The 14,009-nt window shown below is 32.6% G+C and overlaps 1 long non-coding RNA gene across 2 annotated transcripts in view; it reads right to left on the bottom strand.

The window, feature by feature from the left end:
- Positions 1-7,036: 7,036 nt before the first annotated feature.
- Positions 7,037-14,009, bottom strand: part of LOC137617360 (uncharacterized) — a 38,018-nt gene continuing 31,045 nt past the window's right edge. The window contains exons 3-4 of one of the 2 annotated variants that reach the window (XR_011039641.1): positions 12,875-12,983; positions 7,037-12,089 (exon numbers count right to left, since the gene is read on the bottom strand). This is a non-coding gene — a long non-coding RNA (uncharacterized lncRNA). The remainder of the gene's footprint in view (positions 12,090-12,874; positions 12,984-14,009) is intronic. The other variant, XR_011039640.1, reaches the window with a different exon arrangement.

Raw genomic sequence — 14,009 nt, forward strand, 5'->3', positions numbered from 1 at the left:
CAGTGACGACATTTCCGTGACGTCATAACCTTGTGACGGCGGAGTATCGTATTGAATGACAAGTCTGATGGAATTGTTAGCTTGTACTCTTGATGCGAGGTCTACCAATGCAGCCTGACGTAGCAAAATGTGACGTCATAAAACCTGTGATGCCATAATCACCAGAGACGTTTGTGACTTCATAACTATCAGTGACGTTTCCGTGACGTCATAACCATGATGGAATGTGACGTCATAAAACCTGTGACGCCATAATCAGCAGAGACGGTTGTGACGTCATAACTATCAGTGACGTTTCCGTGACGTCATAACCCTGTTACGGCGGAGTATTGTAATGAATGAAAAAAGCGAGATGACATCTCTTATGATGCGACTTTATAACCACCAGCAAAGTTTGCGACGTCATAACCATCTGCGAGTTTTCTGTAACGTTCTAACTAGCAGTGACGTTTTCGTGACGATATGACCCTGTGACGGCTGAGTATTCTACCGAAGAATTTAGTCTGATTACATTTGCTGTACATTAGTTGTATAATTGTGTGTAAATAAATAAAATACAACTTGAACCGGGCGCTCTTTTATTTAAAATTCAAAAAAACATTTTTCAATCTTAAGGGTGGTTACTTAAAACTATGAAAAAGACTTATTTGAATAAAATTATTTTTTTTATATACTATTTTTGCCATTTTGGAGCCAACATTGCATTAATCTCGAGGAAGGATGTTCTCAGCAGGAGGTAACCAACCAGTATTAGCTTCGAAACAGGTTCAAAGATCGGTTATCCAAGTTGACAGCCGATTGCTGAACCGGGGAAAAAGTACCTTGCCGTCCTCGTCTCCTTCCAAAATATGTATCTGTTTTCTATGACTGATGAAGAAAGATGTTTGCTAGTCATTTTTCAAATGTAAAAGGGAAAAAAATTCTAAGTCCAGTTCCAATGGGGCCTGGTAAAGTTACCCCCCCTGACACAAGCCTGGGCTTGCGTTCTTTATGGCCATGATTTAGTACTCCGCAAATATTTGTCAAGTGGGTTATTTTATGGAAAATGGCGTAAAATCCTGCAGAGTTTCACTAGAATTTCCTGTGTCGAAAGGTCATGACCAGAAAGGCCTAGATTAATATGGGGCTATGAATGCGTTATGTGGAAATCTACGGGTTGTAAACACATTTCGAAATTTTAGATTTTTCTTGAGATTCCGTTTTCTTCGAAAACGGGTTCTGTCTTAACCATAGAAAACTAGGTGGAACTTTAAGCGAAAGAGAACGCCTAAAAAACAAATATATATATTCCTAACAAAAGGCTGACTTTATAACAACGATATTTTAAAACTTTAAAGTAAATATTAGTCTATGGGGGCAATCCTTATTCGTAACTATTTATAGCCTATAATCGATATGAACGATCAACTTATGAATTAATCTAGCTATACGGCTTCCTTCACATGGTCTAATTCCATGGCATTTATAATAATTTCAACGTCATATTTGACGTTAAACAAGGGTGACTAATTTGGATTTCAACATAAGACAAGAGACGCTTGCGTGACACCTAGATACAACAAATGCTCTCGATAAAAGTTATTAAAATTTCAGTAATTTTAGAGTTAAAATTATCCATCTTTACTATTCGGTTAAGTAGTTTATATTCCATCAAATGCTTTTTTTCTGGCCTTTTACATGTAAAATTGATGATATAGTGCTTGTGACTCTTTGTTATATCATTCATTTTTGTCAAGTTGTCGGCCGAACTTAATCTAATATATCCGGTTAAATAGATAGAAATAGGCAATTTGAATTTATTTGAAATTACCATTTAGTATCGATTTTGGTAAACAAAAATCCTTTTGCCACACTACTGGTCTATGCAATTTTTATATCCTATTACGTATGCGTTTCGAATGAAAAAAAAAAAAGCAAATTTAACTTAGTCGATTTGCCGCTCTAAAAGTAAACTAATTCTGCAAAAAATGCTAAAATTTAATTTATCGTGTAGATAAAAATGACCCGAATAAAATATTTTTAAAGTTTCCCAAACCTTAACTTGAGATCTATTACATGGCTACTTTAACCAATATGCGTAGCACCTTACGATTTCTATCTTTATATGATAGACTTTCCCATTTTTTCATGTAAATTCTGGATTTTATAAGTAAACTTGGCTCATTTAGGAATTTTTACACTATTAATTAATTTGGATTAAATTCGGACTATACGATACCTTCCATTTTTAATGTAAATTTTGGATTTAAGTAAACTTGCCTCTTATTTAAGCATTTTTACATTGATTAATTTTGATTAAATTTTGACTGATACATTTTTTATGTAAATTCTTTTCATAAGTAGACGTGGCTCATATTTAAGCATTCTAACATTATCTATTAATTTGAATTAAATTTTGATTAGTTGAGGAAACTTATTCAACAATTATTTCGTTTACTTTATCAAATCATTTCGTTAAATTGCTCTCGGTTTTAGTATTCAAAGCTTTTTAAATCAAACCTTAGACTTATCTATTACTTTATCGTTAAAAAGTTTAAATGAGACAACTTCAAAAACCTTGCAAAGTATAAAACACTTTATTCCTTTCAGATGTCAAAAATGCTCCCAAAATATATGGATTTTTATTCATGATTTATCATATAGAAAAAATAAACATGACAAGGACACCAAAAAAAAGTTTCAATTAACGGAGTTTTATTCAAAATTACAAGTTATCCTTCAGTCTGTTACAACAATTCAATTATTTATACAAAAGATACACAAACCCCCCAAAAAGCAGGCAAATGACCCAAACACCTTTGTCGTCTTGAGTGAGACGCCATTTCATGCAAATGATTGAGTCGGGTAAAAGGCAAAGATCCTCCTCTCCAGGTGGGCAGCAGGTCACACTTCGTGAACTGGGCCATAATTAGATTCTGCGAGATAAACCTTGTAAAATTCAATCCATTGCCAGTAATAAAGTGGGAATCATCCGACAATTACATCGGATGTCCCTGCCCGTTTTATCTTGCTCATTTTTTTAATGCTGTTACTGTGCGCTTACTAGAACATTGTTACGAATGATTAGTGAATACACTACATACTAGAAAGTTCACATGCCTATTGAATCTCTTTCCTGTTGGTCACTGAAATTGAACTATAATATGAACTTTGCTTTTATTTTGCTTCATTTAATATCCATTTATTTTTAGGCTACGAGAACACAGTTTAAGTGTTCTAACTAGAACAGGCAAACTAATTATATGCGATTGTATTCTACTGACCCTTACACTTTATTAAAGCCTAAGAGAGTAATAAATTTCTTATTGCTTCCTATTAAGTTTCCTAGTAAGAATATGCAATTTCATACTGAACAGGACAATATTTTCCACCAACATAATTCCCCGCCGTTAGATTAAGACCATTACTCTTGCACACTAAAATCAGAACTAAGTAGCTAATAAATTCAGTGTAAATAGAGACTAATTTATTTTAATTCTATCTTTCGACTTCACGGAAACAGCAAACTAGAAATTTAAAGAACCATTGCATACAAGGCTTTGATAAATTGTAATTTTAGTAAACATTAAAATTTGTTTCTACTAGTTCTGCAACGTGTTGCTATTACTGTTACCGTAAATTCATTTAAACAGTCCCATTTCTGGGCTAGTAACTAGAAATAATTTCCGGCAAAATGAATCCATGCTGAGTCACCTTTTGTACCAATTTCTATAAGAATACCACACTTACTTTATGCCAATGCTTTCCCGCAAAAGAGACTACTCCTAAAAGAGACTACTCCTAAAATACACTTAGGAACGAAATTCTCGAAATTCAGGTTTTCCAGTAACTAAATCGAACAGACATTCTAGACGGGAAAAAAAAAACCTTAATATGCAAACCACCTCTCAGTCTCACAGACTTGATCAACACACACTTCAGCATAAAATTTTTAACAGCCTTACATGGAAAATTTTAGGAACCAATACCTTAAAAGTCAAAGAAAAAAATATTCCAGCCTACAATACTACCACTGCATAAGCTAACCTCTAAACATACACTATAAAAAAAAAAAAACCTTACTAGCACCTCTATTAAACCTTCCTGATTTTAAGTAAAGTAAAATTATTTTAAGGAAGAAATCTTACCTCTTATCAAGCTACAGAATCTCCACTTCTCTGATCAAAAACATCTTTACTTTCCAGTTTTAATATTCTAAACTAACGTTTTCTGAAAATTCATCTTAATCACAAAGCAAAAACTTCTAGGTAAAAATCTCTCCCACCCAAAAGGCAGAAACTTAAGCACCTAGGACCAAACATATAACACTCCCATCCCACATAAATCTTCGGACTTTATATAAAAATTTAATTTTTGTAGAAATCTATCACTTCCAAATACACACCCACCCACTCTATAGGCAAACACCCACCTACCTTTTTGGGATAACCCAGCTCATTTTTGGGGCAAAACCTTACTACTTTCTAGGTTCATCCTACCCGCAATTCAGGCACAACCCTACTCCTATTTCGGTCACAAACCCTACCCACATTTAGGGGAAAAACCCTACCCACATTTAAGGGAAAAAACCCTACCCACATTTAAGGGAAAAAACCCTACCCACATTTAAGGGAAAAAACCCTACCCACATTTAAGGGAAAAAACCCTACCCACATTTAAGGGAAAAAACCCTACCCACATTTAAGGGAAAAAACCCTACCCACATTTAAGGGAAAAAACCCTACCCACATTTAAAGGAAAAAACCCTACCCACATTGAGAAAAAACTACCGCATTTACGGAAAAAAAAAAAACTACCAAATTTGACAAACCTATCAACGTTATAGATCACCACATCGAAAGTTCAGGAATATACCTGCCCACTTCACAGCCAGAATACTAATCCTACTCATACGTTATACAAACCTACCCACATTTCAATGACAACTCATATTTTAGGCAAAACCCTAACTACAAAACTACCCACTTTTCAGGCACAATACCTACCCACAATTTAGGCAAAACCCTACCCACATTTAGGCAAAACCCTACCCACATTTAGGCAAAACCCTACCCACATTTAGGCAAAACCCTACCCACATTTAGGCAAAACCCTACCCACATTTAGGCAAAACCCTACCCACATTTAGGCAAAACCCTACCCACATTTCAGGCAAAACCCTACCCACATTTCAGGCACCAAATCTACTCATTTTAGGTACCCCATTCAAGGCACAGACATACCCACTTACAGGCACAAACTTGCTCTTTTTAAGTTTTGAGGTACAGACCCATCCACTTTTTAGTGTAATCTTACCAGAATTTAGTAAACTTTGGAGCAAAAACTAAAAAAAAATTGGAAAATAAATTGGGTATTTTCAAGCAAACTGAAAATGGTCACATTTAGGAGGAACCCTCAAACTATTTTGGCAAAAACTGATCGTGCTTTAAACTTTCCGCTCCAATTTTTTACACTTTTAAACCCAACAAAACTAACAGTTTCTAGAAGAATGACTAAAATCTTATTCTGTAATATCTATGTAAATACTGAAGTCCTAAGTTTTGGAATAAACTTATTGAAACTTACTGAAACTCATAGAAATTAACTAAAGAACTAGCCCACAATTTTATTAAAGCTTTCAGAAACCTAAGCTTTCAAGAAGCTCAAACCAAAATATTGAACATGGAAAACTCAGTCCAAAAACGTTAAACTTTAAGCATGTAAACCGTTCTTAGTATAAAATTACGAACTAGCTAACTAAGATATTTAAAGAAAACTTAGAGCAGATAAAATAAGATTTCATAACATCAGAAAGCCTTAACTTTTCAACAATATCTTGTGTCACAAACGAATATTTAGACTACAAAAATAAAACAAAAGTTTTATCCTTAACTCTTTGCAATAAAAGAAAATTTGTAAAGTATATTCTGAATGCCAATGTGGCAAGTAAATTTCTTCAAGTAAATTTCTTCAAGTAAATTTCTTCAAGTAAATTTCTTCAAGTAAATTTCTTCAAGTAAATTTCTTCAAGTAAATTTCTTCAAGTAAATTTCTTCAAGTAAATTTCTTCAAGTAAATTTCTTCAAGTAAATTTCTTCAAGTAAATTTCTTCAAGTAAATTTCTTCAAGTAAATTTCTTCAAGTAAATATGGAAAATAATCTCGAAAACCAAATTCGCGCAAAAATTATTCTAGCAAATTCAAGCATACTAAAAACTCCACTGATTTCTAATGGCACAAATATAATCATACAAACACTGCGAAACAAAATCTACACAGACCAGACTTTCTGAATCTAACTACTACAGTAACTTTCTAAAAATCAAGTAAATAGTTCGCCCCTAGTATCTTTGAACACAAACTTAATTGAAAGCAAAAAAAAATCTTAAAGTTTTATCCCTCCGCTTCTTCCAAACAAGTAGCGAACAGTCTGTAGTGTGAACTGATAATATTGAATAGGAATAATGATATTTAACACTAAGAACGCTGGAATAAAATTTCCTTTAAATAACAATATGCAAAATAAAAATCTATATCAACCCAATCAATGTCAAACCCTGATGAGAACGAGAGCAAAAAATGTCAAACACCATTGCCATGAACTTATTTCCAGAGACCAAAATCTTTCGTCACAAACCAAACTGAATATACTTCACTGCCAATTACTAAATGTTGTAATACTAAATCTCTTGTCACCACTATCTGGATATCAAATCCAACGCCATCAACTAACATCTGATTAGGAACTATTATGCAATTTCTATATATGATGCCAAACTACTTGATATTACAGATTTTCATACTGTACAGTCATGAATTCTATTTTCTTTGTCCTAAACTAGACCATCAAGAACACTAACCGTACCACAGCAAAGAATTTCCTAAAAAAAAAAATTTATTCACTTTTCCCAAAAATGCTAGAGTATCTCGGGATTATGTATATCAAAATTTTCTAATATAATGGAAGAATTCCATAGTTGAAATCCATCAACAAAATATCTCCAAAATACCACATAATTGCCTTTAACAATTCCATACCCAGACTATCAGATCAACTCTTATGTAAAGTAAACTAAATTTCATAGTAAAAAAAAAAAAAGACCATGAAAATGGGTCATTAATCCTAAATTTATTTTCAGCTTTCTTCCTGAATACTACAGCCACATTAAATTGTATAAAATTTAATCTTTAACGAACTGCATATAAATTACAACTATGCAATTGCCTTTTTATCTTAGAATGATTAAATTTTCATGAGGAAATTTCTAACCTATATTCTGATCCTTGCCTAAAAACTTACCCAAAGTCTGATCAAGTATTAATCAAATTAAAGCAAACAAGGAGTATCTAAAATCTACTGTAGCGTGAGGAAGGTATACAGTATTTTCAAATATCAAAGAAACTGAAGTTAATCATTACATATCAACATTACCTCAACAAACATTTACTTTTCAACAGAATATAATTGACGATATTAGCAAAGTTCATTTAATTTTAATACTATTCCAAACAACCCTTCATAAAAACACCTGAAATCCATTAACCATTTCAACCTGATCACCATAACTAAGGATTTCTGCAATTTTATAAAAAATAGCTTTTAACTTTTCCAGCGCTTAGTTTCAATTTTTTACCCAAATCTGTGGGAATTCTATAATTTAATTTCTTAAACCTTCAAATATTAAAGTACCCTAAAAAAAGGTCTTCACACCAAGGAAAAATTATTGTTCTAGAAATCAGCTTTAATATTCAAGCGACTTCTCATTGCCACAGAATTCCCATCAAACGTTTTATAAAAGGAACCTTCCTGTGTCAAATATTCCCATTTATAAGTTTTCTTTAATTTCTGACAAAGTTCTGAAATTTACAAGGTTACCCCCACAGATTCTAAAACTGACCAGTGGTATTTATCCCTTCTTTATTTCAGGTACACAAAGATAGTACAGCCTAAGACGAAAAGCTGTTCAAGACCTGTGCTGGTGCATTTCGAAAGGATAGCATGTGTCCAAAATATATAAATAAGAATTGTTGTATACTTGACCAAAGGAATAACTTTTGAATAATTCTTTATTAATCTATTTAATGTTTACCCTTTAAGACATCTGGAAGGATATGAAGTATATTGGATACTTAAATTTAGTAAAGCCAAGTTTCATGTAAACTATAATAAATAAAATCAGTAATATTTACTCAAATTCAAAATATACAAGATCATGTTCGAGAAAATGGCGTTTTCTTCATAATAAATAATTACCTAAGAGGTTAAATGTCCCGTGTTATATCACCAAATGTAAACATAATTGGCCAGTACAGTCATTTGAATAATTTAAGTGAAAATGCAAGAACTCAAATATAAAAATTCTCAAAACTTTCGTTGCAAACGAGTTATCTAAAACAACGTCCTATGGAAAATCAAGAAAAACTGAAAGCATAATTTTGACATGCATGTTTAAACTTCGTAGTTCCACATATGTTTTCCATAGAGAAATCTTGCAACAAGGATCTTTTTGGTCATCACACTTGGACAATAAAATTCTAGCGAAACAATAGCAGATTTCCATGCCACGTTTCATAAACATATTACAAGATAATTGTCTGCTCAAGTCCAAATCATAAGCAAGTGTGAACAAACCTATGGCTTGTGTCAGGGGTAACTTTACCAGACCTATTGGAACACTTGGCATAGAAAACATTTTCCTTATACATTTGAATAGTGACAAACAAAACATTCTTCATCAATCATAGAAAACTGATACATATCTGGAAGAGCACGAGTACAGCAAGGGACTTTTCCCCATTTCAGAAATCAGCTGTTAACTTGGAAAACTGATCTTTGAACCTGTTTCGAAGCTGATAACTGGCTGGTTTTACCTCCTGCTGAGAACAATCCCTCCTCGAGACCAATGCAATGCTGGCTACAGGGCGTTCTTTATCTTTAAATTTTTTTATCCATAATGTTTGCAATTTCTTACATCTACAGTACACATTGCATATAGGAGAACATCTGTATTTCAACTTCTGTCCAAGAAATGATTTATAATTCTTATAGCTTCCTTTATCAAAGCGATGAAAAGGGTTTAAAGACACCTCTGGTTCTCGCATTGTCCTTTACCTTTAAGCTAACTATTTTCCCTCAAAATTTGGACAAGGAAAAAAGTACAGAAAAAAAGTAGAGTAAACCATTACGCTATTTAAATTTACTGATAAAAATCTTTCGAATATTTAAATGCAAATTTGTCAAACATTTTCAAAGAAGCAAATAACTATCAAGGAACAATAGAACTACTTAGTTGGAGATCGAAACCATTTAGTTGATACTAAAAAGTCAACCCTTGCCGCTTCATTTTAGCAAATTTTGGCTACTACGGATAATTATTAACGATGATTTACAAACGGAAAACTGTCAAATTCCTAAATTAACGGTTTGGAAGTAATCAACCCCTTAAAATCACTGCGAGGACATTTTACTAAAAGATTTCTAAGAGCTGTCAAAAATGAAGTCTCGATAGCATTGAACCCTCTAATTCTAGAATTTTTCAAACCTATATTGTAGGACAATGCGGTATATCACCTAGCTATACACGATATAATTAAAATTGTTGAATAATTTCATCCTACTAAAACTTAATTGAACTAAGTTGAAATACAGAAGTCCTTGTACAATAAATTCAAAATACAATTTGATATGACATTTCCATTGTTCAAATTTGAAATTTGAGTTTAGGTTTGATAAGAGCTTATGAATTTGAAAATTAATTTAAGAAATAAAATGGGATTTGTGTGAGGATTTATACCTCTAAAATAAATTTATCCATATATCAAGACACTGTGCCGATGGTAAACAAAATTCTTTAACCCTATAAAATAAAAATTTTCAACCTATATAATAATGAAGTCAGATGCAAAGATATTTCCGTGGCGAAATATGAATAAAATTGATTGAAATTACGTTATGTCCAAGTCAATCTAAAAATTTTAATTAGCATTTCAATTTCAAAGAATTCTCATTTGATGTGTGTTTTAGTACTCTGGAAAGCACTAAATTTTTCCATAGGCTACATAATGGTTACTATACAATACAGTAGTGTCTCAAGATGCAATATCAAAGGCTGAAATTAAAGTGGTCTAGTGAATTTAAGTTTAAAAGCCTTCAGAATATCTATGTTCAATAAAGTAACTACTGGAAAACTAACAAACCCTTTATATTAGTATTTCTCAATTCTTATAACGAAAATACCATTAAGTATGCAAAACCGCCTTTAAAATTGGTGTCCATTTTAATTTACTTTTGAATTCTAGTACTTCAGAAACTTTGGCATTAATAGTTAAGTGTTAATGTTAATGTTTCTTAATTATTGTCGAAACCAAGAACAGCTAAGGGCCACTTTGATTAATCTCTAGTTCATAGATCTTAAAAACTTATCAAACATCTTAAAAGTAATTACTTTTAATTTGAAAGCACCTAATTCAAATGTGAAAATTATCCCTGCTAATAAGTTAAGACTTCAATTTGCAATTATTTACCAGTCAAAGTTTTCCTGATTATTGTCTAAACCACATATCACTACTAGGGCACTTCCGATTAATATCTTTTCATACATCTTGAAAATATCAAACTTCTCTAAGTAATCACTTAATTTTAAAGCACCTAATTCAAATGTGAAAAATATCCCTGCTAATGAAATAGACTAACACCAATTTGAGTACACATCTAAGATATGATTAAATATTTATTAACCAGGTTTGAATTTATTTTGAATGATTTTTACCTTGCAGTTCAGGTAAAATACCATGGTCAACATTTCCCAAATCTTAACCTTTAATCTGCAACATCCATACGGCAACAGTGTCTTGAAATATGAAGATATGCCGAGATAATAGTGCTTCTGAAAAGTAACTCTACAAGCTTTAAAATACAAAATTAAAAACTATCTTTTAAGTGCATGTTTTTTTCCTTTGCATGAAGTTGCTATCCAAAATCCTGTTTACCGGACCACGTAGTTTAGCAAGATGCACTATTCTCCAGGCATACTTTGTATATTATTAAAAATTGTTCAACATGAAAATTAAGGCAAAATTTGGTTTACAAATAAACTATACTACAATGTATCCTTTTGGAATTTAACTCTTTGGTTTGTGATCTCCCTCCTCTATTAAACTAAGCTTTAGCATAGCCCAAGTTAGTTCAGGTACTCTATAGCGAGAAGCTATTTTAAGCTAATCCTAAACTTTCCCCACAATTTGTATTATAATAAAAAATGAATTATAGCAAAGCTTCAAATGGAGTCTTATATACAATCTCTTTGAACGGAAGCAAGTTAGACTAATTTAAAACGGTTAGTAGCCAGTTGCAAAAATCTGCATCCAAAGAATATTCCTAACCACTAAAATGTTATAAGAGTTAACCAGTTATTAAAAGGGCTAGCATTAGAAAAAGTATAAGTTATACTAATCACTTCATATTAATCTAACATTACCTTGGTAAAAATAATTTTATCTAGACGGGTACTTAATTATCGGTGTTGAAACTGTAGGCCGACTATGATCTACTTAATAGCACTCAATATTAAAGAGATTTACAAGACCTGTAACACACAAGGTTAGGTAAAATATGTCCTGATATTTATGTCTGCCTAATACCCAATATTATGGCAATGAGTACGATGAAACCTGAGTTTTTTAGGAACCCAAGGAAATCTGAAACCAAACTAATTCATTAGTGTTTCAAGACCATTAAACCAATAATGCTAAGATGCTAAATGCCTAGCACAATTCTATTTTTGATAGTCCAAGGAGAAAATATAAGTTAATTCCGATTTTCGTACGTAACACTACCAAAACTGCCCAAATATAAATTGTTTTTTTTTCCTCAATTTTTTTCCTCTACTCCTTTAGTTCATAGGCCTAACCTACAGTTAGAGATTACGAATATAAGTAACAGTACATTCAATAAAATTCCACAAGGAACAAACAAAAAAAAAAATAAATAAATAACTGAAGCCGTAGTTTCTTGAAGCCAATCTTCTTTTAGTGTAGATTATAGTGGAATCCGTACGAGAAGAGAAAATATTTTCTTGACCATCACTTTAATGCTGATATCCTGGCAATTAGCTGAAAATAAAGAAAAAGTGTTATTATGCAAAGTCACAAAAATTGCTTTAGAGGTATTCAAAACTATTAGATGTAAGAAACCATAAGGTTTGCTAAAACTTTCCTTTCACAAAACGGCACGCAAATGAGAGAGGCGTTTTGACCAGTGTTGAATGCAAGGAGTGTTTTATCAAGAACGGTTCTCAGATTTTATTAATAGTAGTGTTTAATGTTATAAAAATTTAGAAAAATATGAAGGGGCAGGATTTTTTTTTTAACTGTAAATTCATATAAGACGACAACTTATTTTATATAGTTATTACCCATGCAGTTATCAGCATAAAAAATTAAATATCTTTATCATAGCCTAGGATTGGCCATTTCAACAACTTCACAAAATGGGGTAAGCTAACTGAACCGCAAAATATTAATCTTATTATTTGCCTTAAATTCTTATTCTGGTATTGGACTAATTTATTTAAAAATTCTTACCTGGCTCTGTCTGCAGACCACTGTCGGGTAATTAATGTATCAACTTTGATCCCTTTTACGAAGTTAAAATGCCTATGGCTGTTAATTTACTCGAAATCTAACTACTAATGACTATTCTAAGAGCTACTGGCAGTCATAGGAAATAGTTCGCACTATACCATCTTCTCTTAATTCTTTATTCCTGACCAGTTTAACGCAGTTTATAGATTTTAAAAGTGAAAAAAAAAATTACAAGATTTTACATATCGATTGAAACCAGTTATCAAAAAATTCTCTTTCACCTCAAATCAGTAAAACAACAGATCTTGTCTTACCTTTGCATGGTGAATGTTCCGATCACAAACCGGCTTTAGCACACCTGTAGCCTACAAGGCCTATTCACTCTTAAAATTTTATACTGAAATTCGTTCAGAGACGTTCAACCTGAAAGAAAAAATACATCTTTAGTTTTCAATAACTTGCCCTCTAAAAACGAAACTAATACATTTCAATATTTACACAGTAGAAACTTCGTAACACTGAACTAGTTTCAAGCAGAAAAACTAAACAGAACAAAAACTTGAAAACTTATCAAACATCGAGCAATTGATACTCCTCTTATAGCTCGGATACAATTTTAACAGATGCATTTAAACAAAGCCGCTATGACGTACTCAAAATATAGCAGTGACTTTTGTACCGTTTCTAAAGTAGTGGCTTTTCTAATAAGTTACACTTACTGAAAAAATTTACATTTTATGAGAATGCAGTTTAGTTCTACTTTTAACGGCTGTTTGTGCTGGACAACTTACACGAATTAAATCTAAATCCGGATTCAAAGCCATCTTTAAGAGTTTACCATACTTAGATAATCATTTTTATTTCCCTAGAGATTAAATCAATTATGACAAATTTGGAACTTTGTATTTTTCCAAAATATACAAACCGGAGTTCTTTACGTAATATGACTTAAGCTTGGTTGGAACACTGCTGTGAAAACTTTAACGGGGTGTCAACCATATACCGTAGGTTGTTACCAGTCTATAGCCGGGAAGAACCACTGCCACCAATTCGCTCCCAAGAACACAAACCCTAGTTCTTTACACACAGGAGGACTTCCTATAGTGGGTGAAAGTCCTTTCAAAATGGCTGGATACCTTTAGCCAGGATATATACACAAGCAGGATAATGCAAATTGAGTGAGAATCCTGAAACATCGTTAACCAGTAGCTTGATCGACAGTGGGTCGACAGCCCTTGCACCAACGGTAGGCGAGTAAGAACACATTTGACACTCTTGATCTTCGACAAAGTACGCACGAAGATTTGAAAGTACACACTGGTTGTACCCAGACGCGCCAATTCCCCCCCCCCCCCCTCGTAAGGAGTGTGGGACCTAATATTTGAAAATACAAGATGTATAATTGCTACCACGGTGCTAACTATAGTCAACAAAACTAGCTGACAGGAC

Source organism: Palaemon carinicauda, chromosome 23 (assembly GCF_036898095.1).
Source record: "Palaemon carinicauda isolate YSFRI2023 chromosome 23, ASM3689809v2, whole genome shotgun sequence".
Lineage (NCBI taxonomy): Eukaryota > Metazoa > Arthropoda > Malacostraca > Decapoda > Palaemonidae > Palaemon > Palaemon carinicauda.